Here is a 26459-nt window from a genome sequence, read left to right on the forward strand (position 1 = left end):
CCACTTCTGCTTTAGTGGACTGCGGGTCATCCATGAACTTTATTGACTCTGACTTGGTGACCAAGTGTAAGTTAGGGACAGCTAGGCTGGAGACTCCTATTCATATTATTGCCGTTGACAAAACACTGCTGTCTAAGAATGTAATTAAATTTTTGTCTTGGAGGAGTTTCTCCTTAAAGTGGGTTCCTTGCACCAGGAACGTATTTCATGTTTTGTTCTGGACAATCTGCCTGTGGGACTGGTGTTGGGGTTCCCCTGGTTACAGTTACATAACCCTGTGATAAATTGGGAATCTCGGGACATTGTCAAATGGGGTCCTAATTGTATCAAAAGTTGCCTTACTACTGTACTTGTGTCATCCGTTAATCTGAAAGGTATTCCGGAGTACCTGAAAGATTTTGAGGATGTTTTTTACAAAAAGGAGGCTGAGGTCTTACCACCACATCGCCCTTTTGTACAACCTCTCTGGCCCGGAGCAAACCGCTATGAAGGAGTATATTTCTGAAAGCACGTACGTAAAGGACATATCCGTCCCTCTGTCTCTTCTGTGGCGGCTGGATTCTTTTTTTGTAAAAAAAAAAAGATGGTCCTTTGTGCCCGTGCCTCAATTTTCATGAATTAAATAAGATCACAGTGAGAAATACCTATCCCCTCCCTTTGGTTATGCCCATTGGTCTCCCTAATGCGCCAGCTGTTTTTCAGAATGTTATCAACCATGTATTTTCTGATTTTATTGGGCCCTTTATGGTTGTATATTTAGATGATATCCTTGTGTTTTCATTTAACAAACAGTTCACATGGATCATCTACGTGCAGTTCTCCAGAGGTTACATGAGAACTCGCTCTTTGCGAAACCTGAAAAATGCACATTTTTTGTCCAAGAATTGTCCTTTCTGGGGCTCATTCTGTCTGACAAGGGGTTTCGTATGGACCCTGGGAAGGTACGGGTCATTGTAGAGTGGGTGCAACCCAGAGACTGAAAGGGTCTTTAACGTTTTCTGGGGTTTGCAAACTAATATAGGAAATTCATTAAGGGGTTTTCACAGGTGGTCAAGCCCCTCTTTATTCTGACTCGTAAGGGGGTTGATCTCAAAAGCTGGTCAGCTCCGGCTGTGGAGGCATTTGCTTTATTAAATAAATGCTTTATGTCTGCTCCTGTTTTGGTCCAGCCTGATCCATCTGAACCGTTCATCGTTGAGGTTTCAATTTCTTGAAAAAATTCCCTCCTGCTGAGAGAAACTACAATGTTGGGAATCGGGAGCTTTTAGCTATCAAGTTGGCCTTTGAAGAATGGAGGCACTTTTTGGAGGGGGCTGTTCATTGGATCACAGTGATTACGGACCACAAGAATCTGTGTTATATTTAGTCGGCCAAACCTTTGAGTCCCAGACAGGCAACCCCCATATGTACTTATGCTGGCTATCAGATGTAAATCATTCAGATGCGGCAAGAAAAACTAAAACTCCGCGCACTAAAAAATACTCGGAGGACCCCCAAGCATGCTCGAGAAATCTCGAGTAATGAGTATATTCGCTCATCACTGTTTATAATGAAGATTTTGCCATTTGGTTTCACCTTTTAAAATACATAGGGTGAGACATAAGCGGTATAAAGATGCATTAGGAAATTAATCTTGGTCCTTTTGAGATTAAAAAATGAAAATCTTTTTAAAGGGCGAAATTCAATTTAAGGTAAGGGATGAAGAAATGCAATCTGTCAGTACAAAAGTTTTCACTGTATCTCTGCAAAGCATTGCTGCTTCAGTAATCTAAAAAATGAAAACCTCAAATACATTCCTGCTTACAAAGCATTGCGATTTCCACATCAAGAGCAATCCATGCTGTGTTGACTGGAACAAAGACATTTCTAATGTAGAACCTGGAAGCTGATACAAATCTTTATCCATGAAATGTTTAATTTTTTTTTAAAGGTGTTTGCATTGACTGTTGATAAGTAAGCTATTTTTTAACAAGTTTAAGCAAGAGTAAATGAAAAAAATATGCTTCTCACAAAATTAGAATACCAAAATTTTTTTTATTTATTTCAGTTCTTCAACACAAAAAGTGATACTCATATATTATATAGAGTCATTACAAACAGAATAATCCATTTCAAGTGTTTATTTCTGTTAACGTTGATTATTATGGCTTACAGCCAATGAAAACCCAAAAGTCATTATCTCAGTAAATTAGAATACTTTATAAAACCAGCTTGAAAACTTATTTTAAAATCCGAAATATTGACCTATTGAAATGTAAGTTCAGTAAATGCACTCAATACTTGGATGGGGCTCCATGTGCATCAATTACTGCATCAATTTGGCGTGGCATGTATGCGATCAGCCTGTGGCACTGCTGAGGTGTTATGGAAGCCCAGGTTGCTTTGATAGCAGCCTTCATCTCATCTGCATTGTTGGATCTGGTGTCTCTCATCTTCTTCTTGACAATACCCTATAGATTCGCTATAGGGTTAAGGTCAGGCGAGTTTGCTGGCTAATCAAGCACACTGATAATGTTGTTTTTAAACCAGGTATTGGTACAAGTCCTATTGGAGAATGAAATTTCCATCTCCGAAAAGCTTGTCATCAGAGAGAATCATGAAGTGCTCTAAAATTTCCTGGTAGATGGCTGCGCTGACTTTGGTCTTGATAAAACACAGTGGACCTACACCAGCAGCTGACATGGCTCCCCAAACCATCACTGATTGTGGAAATTTCACACTAGACCTCAAGCAGCTTGGATTGTGTGCATCTCCACTCTTCCTCCAGACTCTAGGACCTTGATTTCCAAATGAAATGCAAACTTTACTTTCATCTGAAAGCAACACCTTGGACCACTGATCAACAGTCCAGTTCTTTTTCTGGATCAGGTAAGATGCTTCTGGCATTGCCTATTGGTGATGAGTGGCTTGACACAAGGAATGTGACACTTGTAGCTCATGTCCTGGATACATCTGTGTGTGGTGGCTCTTGAAGCAATGACTCCAACAGCAATCCACTCCTTGTGAATCTCCCCCAAATTTTGAATGGCCTTTTCTTAACAATCCTTTCAAGGCTGCGGTTATCCCAGTTGCTTGTGCACCTCTTTCTACCACACTTTTTCTTTCCACTCAACTATCCATTAATATGCTTGGATACAGCACTCTGTGAACAGCCAGCTTCTTTAGCAATGACCTTTTGTGGCTTACCCTTCTTTTGGAGTGTGTCAATGTGTTTAAATGCTTAGGAAGGTGTTTTGCATATTTTTTTTGTTAATTGTTCTAATTTACTGAGATAATGACTTTTGGGTTTTTATTGGCTGTAAGCCATAATCATCAACATTAACAGAAATAAACACTTGAAATAGATCACTCTGTTTGTAATGACTCTATATAATATATGAGTTTCACTTTTTGTATTTAAGAACTGAAATAAATTAACTTTTTGATGATATTCTAATTTTGTGAGAAGCACCTGTACATAGTCATATCAAAGGCGAGAATGCAAAATATACAAAATAAAGCTATTACTAAACAGCAATTGGTATGCTTCATATAGTGGTAGCAGAGAAGAAAGATAATAATTATTTTCATCACCACTAATTAGGCTACGAGGATTTCAACGCTTTTTCCAGTGTGTGATTGGTGTGATGCGGAGACGGAGCCGGGACTTAATGATAAGGACGCCAACAATCATGCATTAACTCAAATATTCCTATTACAAATGCAAAAACTGTAAAAGGCATATTATTTTGTCAGTGGCTTTTCCTGAATGGCTCAGAGGAAAGTTTCTAGGCATTAGGAAACTGCTGAAAAAAAATAAATTCAGCTCACCCTTTAGATGAATTTCCTTATGAGTCCAGGAAATCTTGAGCACAGATTTGCGTCTCTGCCAGACACCTAGAGATGCACATGTGGAAAAACGGGAATCCAGCTCCAAGAGATAAAATCACTTAACTGTAATAGTATTCATTTAAAATAAAAATAGGCTATAAGACATACAAAAACTGGATATACTGTACGCGTTTCAAACACACGAGTGCTCTTAGTCTCATTAGGAAACTGCTCCCTTGTAATTTTTTAGTATTAATGATTAGAATGCAATTTTATAAAGTGTGAAAACAAATATGGTGCTGAGAGAGTAAAGGTGGAGATGGTCCTCTTATTTGACCTCTTGCCATAAACTGCTTGATCATGATCATTTGGATGCAGTTTGATGGCTTCGGCATCAACAATTCAACAACTTAGGACTTGAATAGAAATGCAGTTCTTGGAAGAAATGCTCTAATTGAAGTAGTGAACGATTTTTATTACTAGTTGTTAATTAAACCACCACTATGTTTCATATGTTAAAAAGCGTCCAAAGGAATTACTCACATTCCCACATGCATAAACATGCATACAAATTATCACGTAGCTCATATACTCCCTTGCTAGAAGGGAATCTGAACAATTAAAAAAAAATCCAAGGTATGAAGGCTCTACACTTACAAATATTTAGACGTGTGCTTTTACACGATACGATACTCATGGGGTCTGCATTCCATTATGACGCTTTTTCTATGAGCCAATTTATCTTCATGACTGTGCACATGGCACTTTATTGCACATTTTTTTGTACTGCATTATTTATTCTTTGTACATGTGCTCTCCACCATTCTTCTTTACTGAATACTACTAGACATTACTTTATGGGTAGAGTCCATTTATACCAAATATCAACCACACTTACATGGCCAATTTTGGGCCTAGGAAAAAGGCTCTTGTACAATGTGCACATTTATAAATGTTTTTATTTGCCTTGTGTAATGCAGGTGTCTGGCTGTAATGAACAGAGATCACAAGGCAGAAACACCCAGGGGTTGATATAATTCTATTTATATACAGCAGTAACTGTAAACAATTAGTGTAACTATGCAAATCTACAGTAGAACAAATAACAAGTTTAGGATAACCAAGAAAGTCTTTCACTATTCAACGTTAATGTTCTTTCCACAAAGGTGGTGCGCTCAGTCATGGGAGTCACAACGTAAGTTCTCTCTCTGAAGCTCTGGCCCTAGCGGGGGTCACCGGGTTTTCCCGCTAATCCGCAAGTCTCTTCCTGATGTAGTCTATCAAAGCCCGTTGAGCCTCCCACACACCAACTGGCCCACTCCCAACCTGTAATTCTAGTCCCAGCTGACCCCCATACCATAGGTGATAAATGGAAGTGACGGCCATACTCACTCACGCTGTTTCTCCACAATCGCAGGCATGTCTTTCTTGTCATAGTCTCTGCACAGCTCTTCTTGGCTTGACTGTCAGGGAAGTCTCTCAGGCTTGAAGCGAAGAGGACTAGTCCTCAGCTCCTGACAGATGTAGTTGTGCCTCGGAGGCTTGACCAGTGCAGGTCGCAGATTCTGGCACTGACCAGCATAAACGGAGATATCCTCTGGGGAATCCAGATCTTGCCAGGCGGTGACCGACACCTGGGAGGTGAAGACTTCCCACTAAGGCCTGTCACATTGGTCTCAGTGGTGTCTCTGGGGCATGTCTGCCCTGCTCTCTTCCCTGGTGTCAAATCTCCTCGTGCTTTGGCATGCAGGGCTCTTATATTAGGGAAGGCCTTCTTGTGGGTCACCTGATCCAGTCCAGCACAAAGTTGCTCCACCTACAAATCTTCCAGCGCAATTTGGTTCCGCTTGATTTCAGGCAGTCTCTCCTCATTAGCACATCCTGCAGAAGTTCTTCAGAGATACCATGGCTTGTTACATTGTTCCCCCCCTTTTTGCTTGCCAGTCATCAGGCAAGTGGATTTATTTAGAGTTCGAAGCTTCACCACAGGTAGGCCAAATTCAGCCAATAGTTGAGCACACTCCTATTTTTTCTGCTGTAACTGGACACAGACAAATTCATCCTGAGCATACTGCTTAGGGGGAATCCCATCATTAGCCCGCTAAGTGCTGCGGAGCTCTTCCTGTAGGGGCGCATCTGGGGTACTTGGAGACTCAGCCACTGGAATTGACTTGGCGCACATGGCTTTAATATCAGGGAAGTCCTTCCTGTGGATCAACTGATTTAGTCCAGCACACAAGGTCTCTCCCCCTGCAAATCTTCCAGCACAATTTGGTTCTGCTTGATTTTGGCTGGACAGCAGAGGACAGTCTCTATTCATTAATAGCACATTCTGCAGGAGTTCTACAAGATACCACAGCTTTTTATTACACTTGTGTATGTTTTTGTGTTTGTTACTTAAGAAAGATTTACATTGTTTAAATTTAATAAACACCTATAAATAGCGAATTTAATTACGTCTAAGCAATATTAATCATACACACCAAAAAGGGATGCTAGACTGCACTAATAATATAATGTCAACTTTATTAAAGAACAGGTAAAAACGAATACATAAAAAATGAGACACCACAGAGAACAGACACAACTGGAAGGGATGGCTGGAAAATAAGTGGCTAACATAGAACAACTACCTCCCAATACAATATCAAAGCAAATAGTAATAGCACTCAACCAGTTCCAAAATATAACTACCGATATGGTGACTGAAAAAGTGCAACAGTGCAATCAATCAGACAATAAATTAATAAATATTCACAAATGTGAGGTAGTACCAAGTGGTATACTATATATTATATATTATAAGAAGTATGTAAAAAGCATCAGTCAGCATATCGGAAAGTATATCATACATCCATTAGTACATACCAGGAGGAACTTATTTACCTAATAGATGCCACCAGCCAGGGACCCGACCACACCCAACGCGCGTTTCACTAGGACGAAGCTTCCTAGACGAAGCTTTCCTAGCGAAACGCGCGTTGGGTGTGGTCGGGTCCCTGGCTGGTGGCATCTATTAGGTAAATAAGTTCCTCCTGGTATGTACTAATGGATGTATGATATACTTTCCGATATGCTGACTGATGCTTTTTACATACTTCTTATAATATATAATATATAGTATACCACTTGGTACTACCTCACATTTGTGAATATTTATTAATTTATTGTCTGATTGATTGCACTGTTGCACTTTTTCAGTCACCATATCGGTAGTTATATTTTGGAACTGGTTGAGTGCTATTACTATCTGCTTTGATATTGTATTGGGAGGTAGTTGTTCTATGTTAGCCACTTATTTTCCAGCCATCCCTTCCAGTTGTGTCTGTTCTCTGTGGTGTCTCATTTTTTATGTATTCGGTTTTACCTGTTCTTTAATAAAGTTGACATTATATTATTAGTGCAGTCTAGCATCCCTTTTTGGTGTGTATTGTTTAAATTTAGTAAATTAGTTGTTTGTTAGGTAATCTTGCATGTGTTGTGGCTGTTGAAAACCTGTGAGACATGCAGCTGCGGGGACTCAAACATATTATAGTCACTTGGTTAGCACCCGAGCATGCTCGGATAACACCTTTTCTGAGTATGTTCACTCATCACTATAAGAAATGCAACAATCTTTTGTTCCTTTTTTTACATTTACATATACACACTTCCCTGCCCCTCACATTAGCGTCATTGTGTCCCCCACTGGACATGTACAATTCCATAGCAAACAATATACAAATAATGGTAAAAATGCTAAGTCAAAAATCATTTAGGCAGCAGTTTAAACAGCTTACTGTCATTAGTTATATGTTGTATGTATTTATAAGGTTTTCCTGTGATATATAATTGAAGTTTATTGAGATATCCCCTGTAGAGGAAGGAAATATTTGGGGATTCTGTTGCTTAGTTGCTTATTGGTTTGCTTTTTTATAGCTTTAATATATTGGTGCCTAGGTAGCTCTAGTCCCTGAGATATTCTCTGAAATATACAACCATAAAGATATTACAATATATTTTACTAGAATGTTTTTACACTCTGAACTCTAATTTTAAATGGAACCTTGTTGGAGCCATGTTCTTTATGACATTTATCTTTACAACATTTACCTAATGAGTTTAATCATTTTCGATTTTCATAGATCAGACTTTTATGGACGTGGCAGTACCAAATATGTTTATTTTGAATGTAACTATTCTTAACTGAGGAATATGGCAGATTCAAATATACTGTATATATTTTTTTAATTAAATATTTTTAAAACTTTTTTATTGTACACTGCAAATTGTCTCTTCAGAGAGGAAAAGGACTAGAACTCTAGTGCCACCCACAGGAAGTAGCAATCCTAGAAGTGAATGTCGCCCCTTTAATGAGCCTTGTCACATGACTTAGGATAAAAGCTAAAACCATTGTACACTGTATTTTTTAGTCCTCAGTCCTCAGACCACTATGGTCGAGCTACTGGTTAGAACTATGCTCTCTCCTTGCATGCTAGCCGAAGCAGATTTGTCTCTGCAGCATGTGAGGAGCGCAGGGGGACTAAAGCTGGTCAGATCCAAAGCATAAGGTCTGTTAATGCTACACTTTCTTGAGCTCAGTATCCGGCCAGACTGGGACTGTAGGATGGCCAGTAAACTAGAGAGGATTATTAATAAGAGGTAAGTTGCAATGTTGTTTGATTTTGCAAGCTCAAAATAATAACAAGATATGGAGCAACCCATCGGGAGGCACATGTCGTAATAAAAACCATCATCCTCCTGGCAACCCAAAAGGTGAAAACAATCAGGGTGAACTGGTAAGAAACAGAATGCAGATACGATATCAGATTTCGCTAAAAGAGCTCTGGCACCAGCCTGGCGAACCAGGGCTACTGCCCAGTCAAAAGACACATATGATACCGATGAATCCTCGGGCGAAATTTCGTGATTGACAGACTCACCCTTGGAGTAGGATAGATGGTGTATAAGATGAAACATGCCAGGGACCTTTTTAGGAACTAAACCCAATGGAGAAACTTTAAAGTTCCAAAAAGGAGGAGTTTGGAACGGGTCCGCGATCCTGCCTAACATCACCTCTTTGTCGATCTTCTCACGCAGGACCTCAGGGTCCTTCAAATTATTAGCAAACGAAGGGGCCTGCTAAAATTGAAAGGGATAAAAAAAAAATACAAAAAACCGAAACGAAGTTTATCTGCCGCAATTTTATTAGGATATTGGTCTATTACCAGTCTATTGACTGGTAATTTGCCCGAGGGGCAGGGGCAGCGGGGTGAGCTCCCCGCAAGAGGAGCATTTGTGTTTGTATTTACATAACCCAAAGAAACGGCAGTGTCCCTCATTGAATAACCAGCAGGCTCCAGGTCTCCAGATGACCACTGAGTTATTACCTGCTGTTGCTGAGGGGTGACTAGTGGCTGCTGTTGGAAAGGGGGGCTGTTTTAGGGATAACATTAACCTGATCCACACATCAATTGCCTTTACCCCCCAAACCTATTTCAGGCTGCAGGGCCAGCCGCCTCCGAAACTCCTCATCGTAGCACCACCAGACAGACCCGCTGTTGGCTTTGTAGGAGGTATAAATCATGTCCTGGTAAATGAAAAAAATCGAAACACCGTTCTGGGTGCTTCTGGCCCATGACACAACCCAAAACAGTTTTCATATACAGTAGTACCCTGAGAATAGGGAATATAAAAGGGACAGCACTGCACAGGATCTAAGCACAATATTAAAAATGTCACAAACAAATGTGCAAATACTCCACATAGCCAATTTCTGCGCATTCAAAAGTATTGCAGCAGCGAGGCTCAGTATGTGGAACAATCAAAGATTCTCAAGGCTAGATTTCTTGAGAACAAATATCACAAAAAATTAGTGTAAGGTGCATATGCAAAGAATCTGATAAAAACTCAGGCTGATTGCCTACCACAGAATAACCAGAAAAAAGTTTTTTCCCTAGAAAATGGGATTATGAGCAATCTGAACAATGGAAGGGCTGAATCTTGTGGTCCTTCAAGAAACAAACAATAACAACACATCCCTGGCGTTTTAATTTTGTGACTCAGCTTAATAATGGTAATCATAAAATAAGAGACATCCTTGAAAAATGTTGGTACCCTTTAATTAAAGACCCCATCTTAAAGAATTTGTCACCAAAAAACCTGGTATTACCTTCAAGAGGGGTCGCACCATAAGAAATTTAACCCCTTAACGACCGCCGATACGCCTTTTAACGGCGGCCGCTAAGGGTACTTAAACCACAGCGCCGTTAATTAACGGCGCTGTGGAAAAAGTGAATAGCGCCCCCCAGAGTCGGATTTTCTCTGGGGTCTCGGTTGCCGAGGGTAGCCGAGACCCCAGAGAACATGATTCGGGGGGTTTTTACCGACCCCCGAGTTGCGATCGCCGGTAATTAACCGTTTACCGGCGGTCGCAACAAAAAAAAAAAAAACGCGATTTGCCGTTTAATTTCTCTGTCCTCCGATGTGATCGCACATCGGAGGACAGAGAAATGTGGTCCCCGATGGCCCCCAATAGCCCCCCAATACTTACCTACCTCCCCCGGTGCTCCTCGTGTCTCCCCATGGGCGCCGCCATCTTTTTTCCGGGAAAAAATGGCGGGCGCACGCGCAGTGCGCCCGCCGCCCGGCACCCGGATGTTCTTTGGGGTCTCGGCTGCCGGGGGTAGCCGAGACCCCAAAGAACATGATCGGGGTCGATTTGCACCGACCCCTGCTTTGCGATCGCCGGTAATTAACAGTTTACCGGCGACCGCAAAAAAAAAAAAAAAAAAAAAAGCGATCAGTTATTTCTCTGTCCTCTGATGTGATCGCACATCAGAGGACAGAGAAATAGGGGGATTCGGGGACCCTAACATACTCACCCGGGGTCCCTGGGTCCTCTTCTGTCTTCTCCTGCCAGCCGGCTTTTTCATCATGGCGGGCGCATGCGCAGTGCGCCCGCCATCTGCTGCCATCTGCCGGCCGGCAGGAGAAGACAAGTTGGGGCTAAAATTAGGGTTAGGGTTAGGGTTAGAGTTAGGGTTAGGGTTAGGGTTGGGGCTAAATTTAGGGTTAGGGTTAGGCTACTTTCACACTAGCGTTTTTTGGCTTCCGTCGCAATGCGTCGTTGGAGAAAAAACGCATCCTGCAAAAGTGCTTGCAGGATGCGTTTTTTCTCCATTGGCTTGCATTAGCGACGCATTGCGACGGATTGCCACATGTCGCATCCGTCGTGCGACGGATGCGTCGTGCTTCGGCGGACCGTCGACACAAAAAAAACTACATGTAACTTTTTTGTGCGACGTGTCCCACATATTTCAGTGCCACGTGCCACGTATTTAAGTGACATGTGCCACGTATCAAAGTGCCACGTGCCACATATTTCAGTGCCACGTATCAAAGTGCCACGTGCCACGTATCAAAGTGCCACGTGCCACGTATCAAAGTGCCACGTGCCACGTATCAAAGTGCCACGTGCCACGTATCAAAGTGCCACGTGCCACATATTTCAGTGCCACGTGCCACGTATCAAAGTGCCACGTGCCACGTATCAAAGTGCCACGTGCCACATCTTTCAGTGCCACGTGCCACGTATTTAAGTGACACGTGCCACGTATCAAAGTGCCACGTGCCACATATTTCAGTGCCACGTATCAAAGTGCCACGTGCCACGTATCAAAGTGCCACGTGCCACGTATCAAAGTGCCACGTGCCACGTATTTCAGTGCCACGTATTTAAGTGACACGTATCACGTATAAGTGCCACGTGTCACGTATTTAATTGCCACATATTTAAGTGCCACGTATCAAGATTTTCCATGGAGAACAGACACATCCAGAGATATGTCTGCTCTCCACGGCTGCAGCAACACACTGACAGGAGCCATAGTTCCTGTCGGTGTGTCACTGCGCATGCGCGAGCGAGTTTACCGGCGGTCATTGACCCCGGCACTCTCGCTTAACGGCAGTGCTGCGTGGGAAAGTTCAACGCAGCTGTACTGCTGTTAACCGAGACGCCGGAGTCATTGAACTCCGGAACAGTACGCGATACACTGCTAGGAGCTTCGCTCCTGGCAGTGTATCGCCGGAGAGCAGCCGATCGGCGTGGGACACTCGTTTTATGGATTCTGCGGACAGGGAGTATGAATTTGGTTTATTATTTTTGGATTTTTTCCTGGAGGATCGAGGGCTTCGCCTACAAGTGTGCTGTTGGTGAGTATATACTCTGTGTTATATGTTGTATGTACTGTGTGTCATGTATGTGTATTGTGTGTAGGTGTTTTGTGTAACTTTACAATTGTGCTAAGTCGCCGGACACAGGGACAACTCTCCCATCCTAATACCGGATGGGAGTAGTAGTCCCATACGGCGACTTAGCACAATGGTGGCACTAGCGTCGCATGGGGACACACACACGCACACACACGCACACACACACAAGGACTCCATGCTGCTTCACTGGGGGGCGGGGGCTTCCCTCTTCCTGTCCGACGTCACGTCCGGTCCTGGGTGTCAACCCCTCCGTACAAAGACGCCGACACCCAGGACAAAGGCGCTGTGTGTGGAAGGTAATATGGGGCCCTAGGGGGATACGCAGACACGCCGCTGCGTAAAGAATTGACATGTCAATTCTTTTTACGCCGGCGTGTTTGCAGACAAAAGCGCCGCGTTTTTTTGCGGTGTGTCTGAACGGCAAAGTGAATTTCTCATTCACTTTGCCGGCAGACGAAAATGACATTGCGCATTTTTGAAAAGCGCCCGCAAAATAGCGCTCAAAAATGCGCTATGTCTGAAAGTAGCCTAAGGCTTCTTTCACACTTGCGTCGGTACGGGGCGGTCGCAATGCGTCGGCCCGATGTACCGACGCACGTTGTGAAAATTGTGCACAACGTGGGCAGCGGATGCAGTTTTTCAACGCATCCGCTGCCCAGTCTATGTCCTGGGGAGGAGGGGGCAGAGTTACGGCCACGCATCCGCGGAAATGGCGGACGCGACGTACAAAAAAAAGGTTACATTGAACTTTTTTTGTGACGACGGGGGCTAAAGTTATGGTTAGGGTTGGGGCTAAAGTTAGGGTTGGGGCTAAAGTTAGGGTTAGAGTTGGGATTAGGGTTAGGGTTTGGATTAGGGTTGGGATTAGTGTTACGTTTGGGATTAGGGTTGGGATTAGGGTTAGGATTAGGGTTAGGGGTGTGTTGGATTTAGGGTTTTGATTAGGGTTATGGTTAGGGTTGAGATTAGGGCTGTTTTGGGGTTAGGGTTGTGATTATCGTTAGGGTTGTGATTAGGATTATGGATCGGGTTGAGATTAGGGTTAGGGCTGTGTTGGGGTTAGGGTTGGAGTTAGAATTGGGGGGTTTCCACTGTTTAGGTACATCAGGGGGTCTCCAAACACGACAGCCAATTTTGCGCTAAAAAAGTCAAATGGTACTCCCTCCCTTCTGAGCTCTGCCGTGCGCCCAAACAGTGGTTTACCCCCACATATGGGGCATCAGCGTACTCGGGATAAATTGGACAACAACTTTTGGGGTCCAATTTCTCCTGTTACCCTTGTGAAAATAAAAACTTGGGGGCTAAAAATCTTTTTTGTTGGAAAAAAATATATTTTTTTATTTTCACTACTCTGCATTATAAATTTCTGTGAAGCACTTGAGCTTTCAAAGTTCTCACCACATATCTAGATAAGTTCCTTAGGGGGTCTAGTTTCCAAAATTTGGTCACTTGTGGGGGTTTCTACTGTTTAGGTACATTAGGGGTCTGCAAACGCAACATAACGCCCGCAGACAATTCTATCAAAGTCTGCATTGCAAAATGGCGCTCCTTCCCTTCAGAGCTCTGCCGTGCGCCCAAACAGTGGTTTACCCCCACATATGGGGTACCAGCATACTCAGGACAAATTGGACAACAACTTTTGGGGTCCAATTTCTCTTGTTACCCTTGTGAAAATAAAAATTTGGGGGCTAAAAAAATCTTTTTTGTGGGAAAAAAAATATTTTTTATTTTCACTACTCTGCATTATAAACTTCTGTGAAGCACTTGGGCATTCAAAGTTCTCACCACATATCTAGATAAGTTCCTTGGGGGGTCTATTTTCCAAAATGGGGTCACTTGTTGGGGGTTTCTACTGTTTAGGTACATTAGGGGTCTGCAAAGGCAACATAACGCCCGCAGACAATTCTATCAAAGTCTGCATTCCAAAATGGCACTCCTTCCCTTCCGAGCTCTGCCATGCGCCCAAACAGTGGTTTACCCCCACATATGGGGTACCAGCATACTCAGGACAAATTGGACAACAACTTTTGGGGTCCAATTTCTCTTGTTACCCTTGTGAAAATAAAAACTTGGGGGCTAAAAAATCTTTATTGTTAAAAAATATATATTTTTTATTTTCACGACTCTGCATTATAAACTTCTGTGATGCACTTGGGCATTCAAAGTTCTCACTACACATCTAGATAAGTTCCATGGGGGGTCTAGTTTCCAAAATGGGGTCACTTTTGGGGGGTTTCTGCTGTTTAGGCACATCAGGGGCTCTCCAAACGCGACATGGCGTCCGATCTCAATTCCAGTCAATTTTGCATTGAAAAGTCAAATGGCGCTCCTTTGCTTCCGAGCTCAGCCATGCGCCCAAACAGTGGTTTACCCCCACATATGGGGTGTCGGCGTACTCAAGACAAATTGTACAACAGCTTCTGGGGTCCATTTTCTCCTGTTACCCTTGGTAAAATAAAAATTTGGAGGCAAAAAGATCATTTTTGTAGAAAAAATGCGATTTTTTTATTTTCACGGCTCTACGTTATAAACTTCTGTGAAGCACCTGGGGGTTTAAACTGCTCACCACACATCTAGATAAGTTCCTTAAGGGGTCTAGTTTCCAAAATGGTGTCATATGTGGGGGGTCTCTACTGTTTAGGCACATCAGCGGCTCTCCAAACGTGACATGGCGTCCGATCTCAATTCCAGCCAATTCTACATTGAAAAAGTAAAACGACACTCCTTCTCTTCCAAGCTCTGCGGTGCGCCCAAACAGTGGTTTACCCCCATATATGGGGTATCGACGTACTCAGGAGAAATTGCACAACAACTTTTGTGGTCTAATTTCTCCTGTTACCCTTGTGAAAATAAAAATTTGGGGGCAAAAAGATCATTTTTGTAGAAAAAATGAGATTTTTTATTTTCACGGCTCTACGTTATAAACTTCTGTGAAGCACTTGGGGGTTCAAAGTGCTCACCACACATCTAGATAAGTTCCTTGGGGGGTCTAGTTTCCAAAATGGTATCACTTGTGGGGGGTTTCCACTGTTTAGGCACATCAGGGACTCTCCAAACGCGACATGGCATCCGATCTCAATTCCAGCCAATTCTGCATTGAAAAAGTCAAACGGTGCTCCTTCACTTCCAAGCTCTGCGGTGCGCCCAAACAGTGGTTTACCTCCACATATGGGGTATCGACGTACTCAGGAGAAATTGCACAACAACTTTTGTGGTCTAATTTCTCCTGTTACCCTTGTGAAAATAAAAATTTGGGGGCAAAAAGATCATTTTTGTAGAAAAAATGAGATTTTTTATTTTCACGGCTCTACGTTATAAACTTCTGTGAAGCACTTGGGGGTTCAAAGTGCTCACCACACATCTAGATAAGTTCCTTGGGGGGTCTAGTTTCCAAAATGGTGTCACTTGTGGGGGGTTTCCACTGTTTAGGCACATCAGGGACTCTCCAAACGCGACATGGCATCCGATCTCAATTCCAGCCAATTCTGCATTGAAAAAGTCAAACGGTGCTCCTTCACTTCCAAGCTCTGCGGTGCGCCCAAACAGTGGTTTACCTCCACATATGGGGTATCGACGTACTCAGGAGAAATTGCACAACAACTTTTGTGGTCTAATTTCTCCTGTTACCCTTGTGAAAATAAGAATTTGTGGGCGAAAAAATCATTTTTGTGAAAACAAATGCGATTTTTTATTTTCACGGCTCTACGTTATAAACTTCTGTGAAGCACTTGGGGGTTCAAAGTGCTCACCACACATCTAGATAAGTTCCTTGGGGGGTCTAGTTTCCAAAATGGTGTCACTTGTGGGGGGTTTCCACTGTTTAGGCACATTAGGGGCTCTCCAAACGCGACATGGCGTCCGATCTCAATTCCAGCCAATTCTGCATTGAAACAGTCAAACGGTGCTCCTTCACTTCCAAGCTCTGCGGTGCGCCCAAACAGTGGTTTACCTCCACATATGGGGTATCGGCGTACTCAGGAAAAATTGCACAACAAAATTTGTGGTTAAATTTCTGTTTTTACACTTGTGAAAATTAAAAAAAATGGTTCTGAAGTAAAATGTTTGCAAAAAAAAGTAAAATGTTAATTTTTTTCTTCCACATTGTTTTAGTTCCTGTGAAGTACGTAAAGGGTTAATAAACTTCTTGAATGTGGTTTTGAGCAGCTTGAGGGGTGCAGTTTTTAGAATGGTGTCACACTTGGTTATTTTCTATCATATAGACCCCTCAAAATCACTTCAAAGGTGATGTGGTCCCTAAAAAAAACATGGTGTTGTAAAAATGAGAAATTGCTGGTCAACTTTTAACCCTTATAACTCCCTAACAAAAAAAAAAATTGTTTCCAAAATTGTGCTGATGTAAAGTAGACATGTGAGAAATGTTATTTATTAACTATTTTTTGTGACATATCTCTCTGATTTAAGGGCATAAAAATACAAAGTTTGAAAATTGCAAAATTTTAAAAATTTTCGCCATATTTCCATTTTTTTCATAAATAATCGCAAGTAATATCGAAGAAATGTTACCACTAACTTGAAGTACAACATGTCACGAAAAAACAATCTCAGAATCAGCGGGATCCGATAAAGCGTTCCAGAGTTATAACCTCATAAAGTGACACTGGTCAGAATTGTAAAAATTGGCTCGGTCATTAAGTACCAAATTGGCTCTGTCACTAAGGGGTTAATAGCGCCCAGCAACCTAAAAAAAAACACAGATTTCACTTGTGGGTTTTCAAAAGCTGTCTCTAAAAATTCATCTCCGGGCATCTACAAATGTGGATTGAGGAATTGCTATACGTGCAACATCTTACAACATGGGGCGTGCTCGATCACGTCATATAGTACGGGTGAGGTCTTTGAGAGTAAGCAACATCTGTCTTGCGACAGTGACTATGTTGTTTACGTGATCACGTGTTGTTGCGGCCTCCAATATGTTGGCCGCACAACACAGTCAAAGCAAGAATGAATGGACACCGTCATAATACTAAAATCGGCTTCCTTCAGCATAGCTTATTGCGGCACATGTTATTAAAGCACAACAAAAAATTCCAAATAACAGTTACACCAGTAGAAACTATACCTTCTCGAGTGCTTAATCGCAATCAAATATTAAAAAAGAAGGAATCTTTTTGGATATTTAGGTTACAAACCCTGTACCCGAATGGTTTGAACGATGTGATCGAGAAAGTTTAGAGATGCTATACCTATTGACATAGCGAATAGGTTTATTATAATTTTTTTTGTGTGTGTGTTATTTTTTGGCTTTATAATGTATTATTACCTTTCACTACAGCATAACTTTTTAAGATATGTGGTTCACATTTACATCTAAGTTCCTCTTAGTGAATTATATCTTTTATCCACCTGTGCTAAAGAGTTAAACCAATTAATACATTTGTAAAAAAGGGTTTATAAAGACATGGTTATTGTTTCAGTACGGATGTATATTTTACCTGATGAAGGCTTTTTTAAGCCAAAATGCGTTGTTTTTACTTGGTACATGTCAAAATAAAAATCTTTTTAAATATTTTTTTTTAAATAACCCGATCTATCACGATCTATCACATGTTACAATTTTCGGGAGACTGGATTTCTGTTTCATTTTACAACCCAAAACAGCAAAGGTCTGTAACCAATTGCTCATGGTTTTTGCAACCTTCTGCCTGCTCCTGTCAAAAGGTCTATCAATCGGCCTCCTCTTCTTGATGACCGTGTGCTGGTCCACTGATATTAAAGACCAGATATCTAATCGTTCACCCATATTTTCTCTCTAGTTTAGGAACTATATGGGAACCTAGCTGGCTAATCCCACAATAAAGAGAATTGTTATGATCCTAGTGGCAAGGATCGCAGGTCGGACTAGCTAAGTAACTGAACAGACTACTAGCTCTGGGGAAGTGGTAACTAGATTGACCGCAACCTGATCCTATCCGCAAACAACTATAGGCAGCCGTGGAACGTTACCTAAAAATCCTAGACGTCTCTTCACGGCCTGAGAAACTGACTATTCCTGGAGGGAAAGAAAGTCCTCTCTTGCCTCAGTGGAATGACCCCAAAGATATAGAATAGCCCCCCACAAATATTAACGGTGAGTTAAGGGGAAAGCACAAACGCAGAGATGAAATCAGATTTAGCAAATGAGGCCCGCTAATACTAGATAGCAGAAAATAGGAAGGGAACTGTGCGGTAAATAAAAAACCCTATTCAAAATATCCACGCAGAGATTGCTCGAGCCCCCGCACCAACTAATGGTGCGGGGGAAGCAACTCCGTACCCCAGAGCTTACCAGCAAAAAGAAATCACATATTAGCAAGCTGGACTAGACTCATCATACACAGAAATCATATTGCAGGCAGATGAGCAAAAAATATTCAAACAGAACTTAGCTTATCCTGAAGAGGCAGAAAACGAGATAATCAGGAGTAATCAGAATAGCACTGAATACATTGACAGCCGGCAACAAGTGGAAGTGAAGCAGAGCTAAATAGGAGCCTCCCTGGTGAATAACGAGGCAGCTGATCCAGCCAGACCCGCAGGATAATAAACCAAACCACCAGGGGGAGCCAAAAAACCAAAGTCACACAATACCATCTGTGACCACAAGAGGGAGCCTGAAAACGGAGTTCACAACAGTACCCCCCCCTGAGGAGGGGTCACCGAACCCTCATCAAAACCCCCAGGGCGATCAGGGTGAGCCACATGGAAGGCATGAACCAAATCGGCCGCATGAACATCAGAGGCGACAACCCAGGAATTTTCCTCCTGACCATAGCCTTTCCACTTAACCAAATACTGAAGCCTCCGTCTAGAAATACGAGAATCCAAGATCTTCTCCACCACGTATTCCAATTCTCCCTCAACCAGCACAGGGGCAGGAGGCTCAACCGAAGGAACCACAGGCACCACATACCTCCGCAACAACGACCGATGGAACACATTATGAATAGCAAACGATGCCGGGAGGTCCAAACGAAATGACACAGGGTTAAGGACTTCCAAAATCTTATAAGGACCAATAAACCGAGGCTTAAACTTAGGAGAGGAGACCTTCATAGGAACAAAGCGAGAAGACAACCACACCAAATCCCCAACGCGAAGTCGGGGACCCACACAGCGACGGCGGTTGGCAAAGCGCTGAGCCTTCTCTTGTGACAGCTTCAAATTGTCCACCACATGATTCCAAATCTGATGCAACCTATCCACCACAACATCCACTCCAGGACAGTCAGAAGGCTCCACCTGACCCGAGGAAAAACGAGGATGAAACCCTGAATTACAAAAAAAAGGCGAAACCAAAGTAGCAGAACTAGCCCGATTATTAAGGGCAAACTCGGCCAATGGCAAAAAAGTGACCCAGTCGTCCTGATCAGCAGAAACAAAACATCTTAAATAGGTTTCCAAAGTCTGATTAGTGCGCTCGGTTTGGCCATTCGTCTGAGGATGGAAGGCCGACGAAAAAGACAAATTAATGCCCATCTTAGCACAAAAGGTCCGCCAAAATCTAGACACAAACTGGGATCCTCTGTCGGAAACAATATTTTCAGGGATCCCATGCAAACAAACCACATTTTGAAAAAACAGAGGAACCAACTCGGAGGAGGAAGGCAACTTAGGCAAGGGCACCAAATGGACCATTTTAGAAAAACGATCACACACCACCCAAATGACCGACATTCTCTGAGAGACAGGGAGATCTGAAATAAAATCCATGGAAATGTGCGTCCAAGGCCTCTTCGGGACAGGCAAAGGCAACAACAAGCCACTGGCACGAGAACAGCAAGGCTTAGCCCGAGCACAAATTCCACAAGACTGCACAAAGGAACGCACATCCCGCGACAAGGAAGGCCACCAGAAGGACCTAGCCACCAAATCTCTGGTACCAAAAATCCCAGGATGGCCTGCCAACACCGAAGAATGAACCTCGGAAATAACTCTGCTGGTCCATCTATCCGGGACAAACAGTCTCTCCGGTGGACAACGGTCAGGTCTATCCGCCTGAAACTCCTGCAGCACTCGACGCAAATCTGGGGAGATGGCAGACAAAATCACCCCTTCTCTGAGGATACCAGCTGGCTCTGAATCACCAGGAGAGTCAGGCACAAAACTCCTAGAAAGAGCATCAGCCTTCACATTCTTCGAACCAGGCAGGTATGAGACCACGAAATCAAAACGAGAGAAAAACAACGACCAACGAGCCTGTCTAGGATTCAGCCGCTTGGCCGACTCGAGATAGATCAAATTCTTGTGATCAGTCAAGACCACCACACGATGCTTAGCTCCCTCAAGCCAATGTCGCCACTCCTCAAATGCCCACTTCATAGCCAACAACTCCCGATTACCAACATCATAATTCCGCTCGGCAGGCGAAAACTTTCTTGAAAAGAAAGCACATGGCTTCATCACAGAGCCATCAGAGCTTCTCTGCGACAAAAAAAACCCCCGCTCCAATCTCGGAAGCATCAACCTCCACCTGGAAGGGAAGTGAGACATCTGGCTGACATAAGACCGGAGCCGAAGAAAACCGGTGCTTCAGCTCCCGAAAGGCCTCCACAGCCGCAGGAGACCAATTAGTAACATCAGAACCCTTCTTGGTCAAATCCGTCAATGGCTTAACAACACCAGAAAAATTAGCGATGAAGCGACGGTAAAAATTAGCAAAACCCAAGAACTTCTGAAGACTCTTAACAGATGTAGGCTGAGTCCAGTCATGAATAGCCTGAACCTTGACTGGGTCCATCTCAATAGCAGAAGGAGAAAAAATGAAACCCAAAAAAGAGACCTTCTGGACTCCAAAAAGACATTTTGAGCCCTTCACAAATAAAGCATTGGCACGCAGGACCTGAAACACCATCCTGACCTGCTTAACATGGGACTCCCAATCATCCGAAAAAACCAGAATATCATTCAGATACACAATCATAAATTTATCCAGATATTCGCGGAAGATGTCGTGCATAAAGGACAGAAAGACAGAAGGAGCGTTAGAAAGTCCAAAAGGCATCACCAAGTACTCAAAATGGCCTTCGGGCGTATTAAATACAGTCTTCCATTCATCACCCTGCTTAATACGCACAAGGTTATACGCACCACGAAGATCTACCTTGGTGAACCAACTCGACCCCCTAATGCGAGCAAACAGATCAGATAGCAATGGCAAAGGATACTGAAATTTGACCGTGATTTTGTTTAGAAGGCGATAATCAATACAAGGTCTCAAGGAACCATCCTTCTTAGCCACAAAAAAGAACCCCGCACCAAGAGGGGAGGAGGAGGGGCGAATAAGTCCTTTCTCCAAAGACTCCTTTATATAACTCCGCATAGCAGCATGCTCCGGCACTGACAAATTGAAAAGTCGTCCCTTAGGAAACTTACTACCAGGAATCAAATTTATAGCACAATCACAATCCCTATGAGGAGGTAGAGAACTGAGTTTGGGCTCATCAAATACATCCTGGTAATCTGACAAAAACGCAGGGACCTCAGAAGGAGTGGATGAAGCAATTGACACCACAGGAGCGTCGCCATGAATTCCCTGACAACCCCAACTTGACACAGACATTGCTTTCCAATCCAGGACTGGATTATGAGTCTGCAACCATGGCAGGCCCAAGACGACAACATCATGCAAATTATGCAATACAAGAAAGCGAATCACCTCCTGATGAACAGGAGTCATGCACATGGTCACTTGTGTCCAGTACTGAGGTTTATTCGTAGCCAATGGTGTAGCATCAATTCCCCTTAGTGGAATAGGGAATTTTAAAGGCTCCAAAACAAAACCACAGCGCCTGGCAAATGACAAATCCATCAGACTCAGGGCAGCACCTGAATCCACAAAAGCCATAACCGGGTAAGATGACAGGGAACAAATCAGGGTAACAGACAAAATAAACTTAGGCTGTAAAGTACCGATGGTGACAGATTTATCAATCTTTCTTGTGCGCTTAGAGCATGCTGAGATAACATGAGCTGAGTCACCACAGTAAAAGCACAACCCATTTTGCCGTCTATAATTTTGCCGTTCACTTCTGGTCAGAATTCTATCACATTGCATAGACTCAGGTGTCTGTTCAGAAGACACCGCCAAATGGTGCGCAGGTTTGCGCTCCCGCAAATGCCGATCAATCTGAATGGCCAGAGTCATTGACTCATTCAGACCTGCAGGCGTAGGGAACCCCACCATGACATTCTTAATGGCTTCAGAAAGACCTTTTCTGAAATTTGCAGCCAGGGCACACTCATTCCATTGAGTAAGCACCGACCATTTCCGAAATTTCTGGCAGTACACCTCTGCATCATCTTGCCCCTGAGAGAGGGCCAACAACGCTTTTTCAGCCTGGTTCTCAAGATTAGGTTCCTCATAGAGCAATCCAAGGGCCAGAAAAAACGCATCCACACTGAGCAATGCAGGATCCCCTGGAGCCAATGCGAAAGCCCAATCTTGAGGATCGCCACGCAAGAAAGAAATAATAATCTTAACTTGCTGAACAGAATCCCCAGAGGAACGAGGTTTCAAAGAAAGAAACAACTTGCAATTGTTCTTAAAATTCAGGAACCTAGATCTATCTCCAGAAAACAACTCCGGAATAGGTATTCTAGGCTCTGACATAGGACTGTGCACAACAAAATCCTGAATACTTTGTACCCTTGCAGCAAGATGATCTACACTGGAGGCTAAACTCTGGATATCCATATCAGCAGCTGAACTCAGAGCCACACCAAGATTAAGAGGAGGAGAGAAGCCAGACACACAGCAGCTAGACACACGGCAGCAAAAAAAAAAAATCTCCAAGCTTCTTTTCTCCTGCTTCTGCCATGCAATTAACACTTTACCGGGCCGGCTGTACTGTTATGATCCTAGTGGCAAGGATCGCAGGTCGGACTAGCTAAGTAACTGAACAGACTACTAGCTCTGGGGAAGTGGTAACTAGATTGACCGCAACCTGATCCTATCCGCAAACAACTATAGGCAGCCGTGGAACGTTACCTAAAAATCCTAGACGTCTCTTCACGGCCTGAGAAACTGACTATTCCTGGAGGGAAAGAAAGTCCTCTCTTGCCTCAGTGGAATGACCCCAAAGATATAGAATAGCCCCCCACAAATATTAACGGTGAGTTAAGGGGAAAGCACAAACGCAGAGATGAAATCAGATTTAGCAAATGAGGCCCGCTAATACTAGATAGCAGAAAATAGGAAGGGAACTGTGCGGTCAATAAAAACCCTATTCAAAATATCCACGCAGAGATTGCTCGAGCCCCCGCACCAACTAATGGTGCGGGGGAAGCAACTCCGTACCCCAGAGCTTACCAGCAAAAAGAAATCACATATTAGCAAGCTGGACTAGACTCATCATACACAGAAATCATATTGCAGGCAGATGAGCAAAAAATATTCAAACAGAACTTAGCTTATCCTGAAGAGGCAGAAAATGAGATAATCAGGAGTAATCAGAATAGCACTGAATACATTGACAGCCGGCAACAAGTGGAAGTGAAGCAGAGCTAAATAGGAGCCTCCCTGGTGAATAACGAGGCAGCTGATCCAGCCAGACCTGCAGGATAATAAACCAAACCACCAGGGGGAGCCAAAAAAACAAAGTCACACAATACCATCTGTGACCACAAGAGGGAGCCCGAAAATGGAGTTCACAACAGAGAATACTTAAATATGCTAGCTAGCGGTGGCTTGACTCTTCTTTTCGAAATCGTTGAATTCACTTGCGCAACATCAACCGGTGTGGCAAATTGCTCAATTAACGCCTTAAGGGCAGGTAATAGGTCAGGATTAACACTATTACCTGCAAGAGAAAAATTTAACTCACCCAAATCTGCTGCAGGAGGAGGGACTCTGACAGATGGAGGAACTCCAGCGCCTGGGACAACATATGGGTGGGTGAAGGCCAGGCTAGAAACCCTAGATGAAGCTCTCGGTTCAGCCAGGCTGGATGACCTGGCTGCTGTTCCCGGCTCATGTCTCTTGTCCCGAGAACAAGGCCGATAATTGGAACTCACCAATGCGCTCGAAGATTCCGACGATGGGAGCAGTGTCTGTGGCGCTGATAATGGTGGGGTGACTCTGATGAGAATGAGCCTGAACCATGGGGTCTACACCTATATGGTTCAGCCTCATTATGTATGTCCGTGGCCAACTCAGACAGCACTGCCTGGTGTACCACAGGAGCTACAGTAACCCCAGAATCATCCCTGCTAGCATCAGCCATGCTGGGAATAACACGTGCTTGCATGGGTGACACACCAGCGTTCTGCTGCGTGTTTTCTGGCCTTGGGTCATTGGTGTCCTCTGCAGATGTAGCAGTGCTGCCTCTAGAACCGATATGCTCGATATTTAAGGGCTGCAGAGGGATGTGAGGTGGTAGCTGCCGGGTTAACAGTAATGGCGCTTTATTAATGGCGCCAAACTTCCTCTGGGCGCCAGTGTGCAGGGAGAAAATGAGCTGAGGGGTAGGGGGCGGGGCTCTGCTCTCTGCTCGGCCTGAATGTGGCAGCGTTGTCCTGTCAGTCAGCAGAGCAGGGAGCGTAGCCTGGGAGTGTGCGCATCTAGACTATCTGCACGGCATGCATGTAAGCGCCCAGCAGACCGAGAAGAAAAAGGAGCCGTGACCAGTGCCACCATGGCCTGAGCTACAGTGGGCATAGCTACGACGACTGGATCGGAGAACGCCCGACAGGCAGGGAAGTGCTGGGAATGGGTGGGAACGCCTTGCGGACCGCCGGCCTCCTGATACTGCAGCTGCAGGAGAAGAAAGATGAGCACTGAGCCCTGAAATCAGGGCCTGCACCCATTGCTCACCCTCCTGTGATGCCCTGGCACGCAGCAGCTCCATCAAAGGATCAGCCATCTTCCAACTCTTCTCCAGAAGTGCGGATGAGCAACTCTGGGACCCAAGGGGGAAGAGGCGTATCTGTGCTGCTGCTGCTGCAGCTATTATATACCAGGTGAAGGGGGGGTTGTAAATAGCCCAATGAGCTACCATTGGCCAATCTTTCAAAGGGGCCAGACCACTGCAATCTTTACAGAAAGGGGAGGGAGAGAGGGGAGGGAAGTACCAAATGGATGGAAAGGGGAGAGGATGGGGCACAGCAGTCAGTGGCACGTTCCTTAAACAGTGCCGTGCCATTCAGACATGTTCTCCTAGGATCTAGCAGTTCCTGCTCTCTTTCAACATCGAGATCATCAAATGATCATTGGGTCTGAAGGTGAAAGTGCTGTCATCACTTCCTTTTCTATGTACACAGCGGTTGTTCAGTGCTACATATTTAATTTTAGAAAAGGCTGAGACCGTAGTAAACCATACCTGCCTTCTTCTCTATGAGAAGACAGCAGTATCTGATAGTCAATTACCTGCTCTCACAGCTACAGGGTGTCTTGAAGGTGTGGAAATGGGCCAAAAACACTATGGAATCCTTATGCAAGCTAATTCAATGACAATCCTGAAGTGTTGTGCTCATGATCAGTAATTTTCCTTAAGTATTTGCAGTGCATTTTTTTCTGCAGCATGTCAATTCTTTTTGCGTTTCTGCAGCGTTTTTCACCCATTGATTTCAATTGAGCCAGTCAAATCTGCAGCAAAAACGCAGGTATAAAATTGTTTGTGGATTTGCTGAGTTTTTATTTTGCGATTTACTGGCTTCCTACCATGTTTCCCACACTGTCATCTGGACGTTATTCTAATTATCCCTTCATTTTATCCTTTTGCTTTAATCCACTATGTCCTGGTATTTCAGATCATGACCTGGCTTACACCATTGTCTTTCCCCTTAGTTTTCTGCATACTATTTTGGTACTAAAGTCTGACTTTTCTGCCTCATGTCTGTCCATGAGTAGTGACTAGCTTCATATTACGTCTGGCTCTATAATTTTTTTCTCACCAATGGTTCCAGTTCATACACTCTATGATCAGGTGACAAATCTGACGCAGATGGTTCAGGATCTGGCCAGGGATCACTAGAGGCTAGAATCATCACAGTTCCAGCTGCAGGGTCAGTTTAGTACTCTGGCTGCTTAAAGGGAACCTATCACCCCGTTTTTTTCGGTATGAGATAAAAATACTGTTAAATAGGGCCTGAGCTGTGCATTACAATAGTGTAGTTTGTGGACCCCGATTCCCCACCTATGCTGCCGAAATACGTTACCAAAGTAGTCATTTTCGCCTGTCAATCAGGCTGGTCAGGTCGGATGGGCGTGGCTTCTTCCCCCAGATATTGCGTAGTTTTCCGTTGGTGGCGTAGTGGTGTGCGCATGTCCAAGGTCCCCAATCCTGCACGGGGGGGTGAAAATAGCAGCGATGTCCGTTATTCCATTGGTGGTCGGTGGGCGCGGCCATCTTCCTTTGGCCGCGCGTGCGCAGAAGCGGCGCTCTGCTGGCCGCGGCTTC

Source organism: Ranitomeya variabilis, chromosome 4, assembly GCF_051348905.1.
Source record: "Ranitomeya variabilis isolate aRanVar5 chromosome 4, aRanVar5.hap1, whole genome shotgun sequence".
Classification (NCBI taxonomy): Eukaryota; Metazoa; Chordata; class Amphibia; order Anura; family Dendrobatidae; genus Ranitomeya; species Ranitomeya variabilis.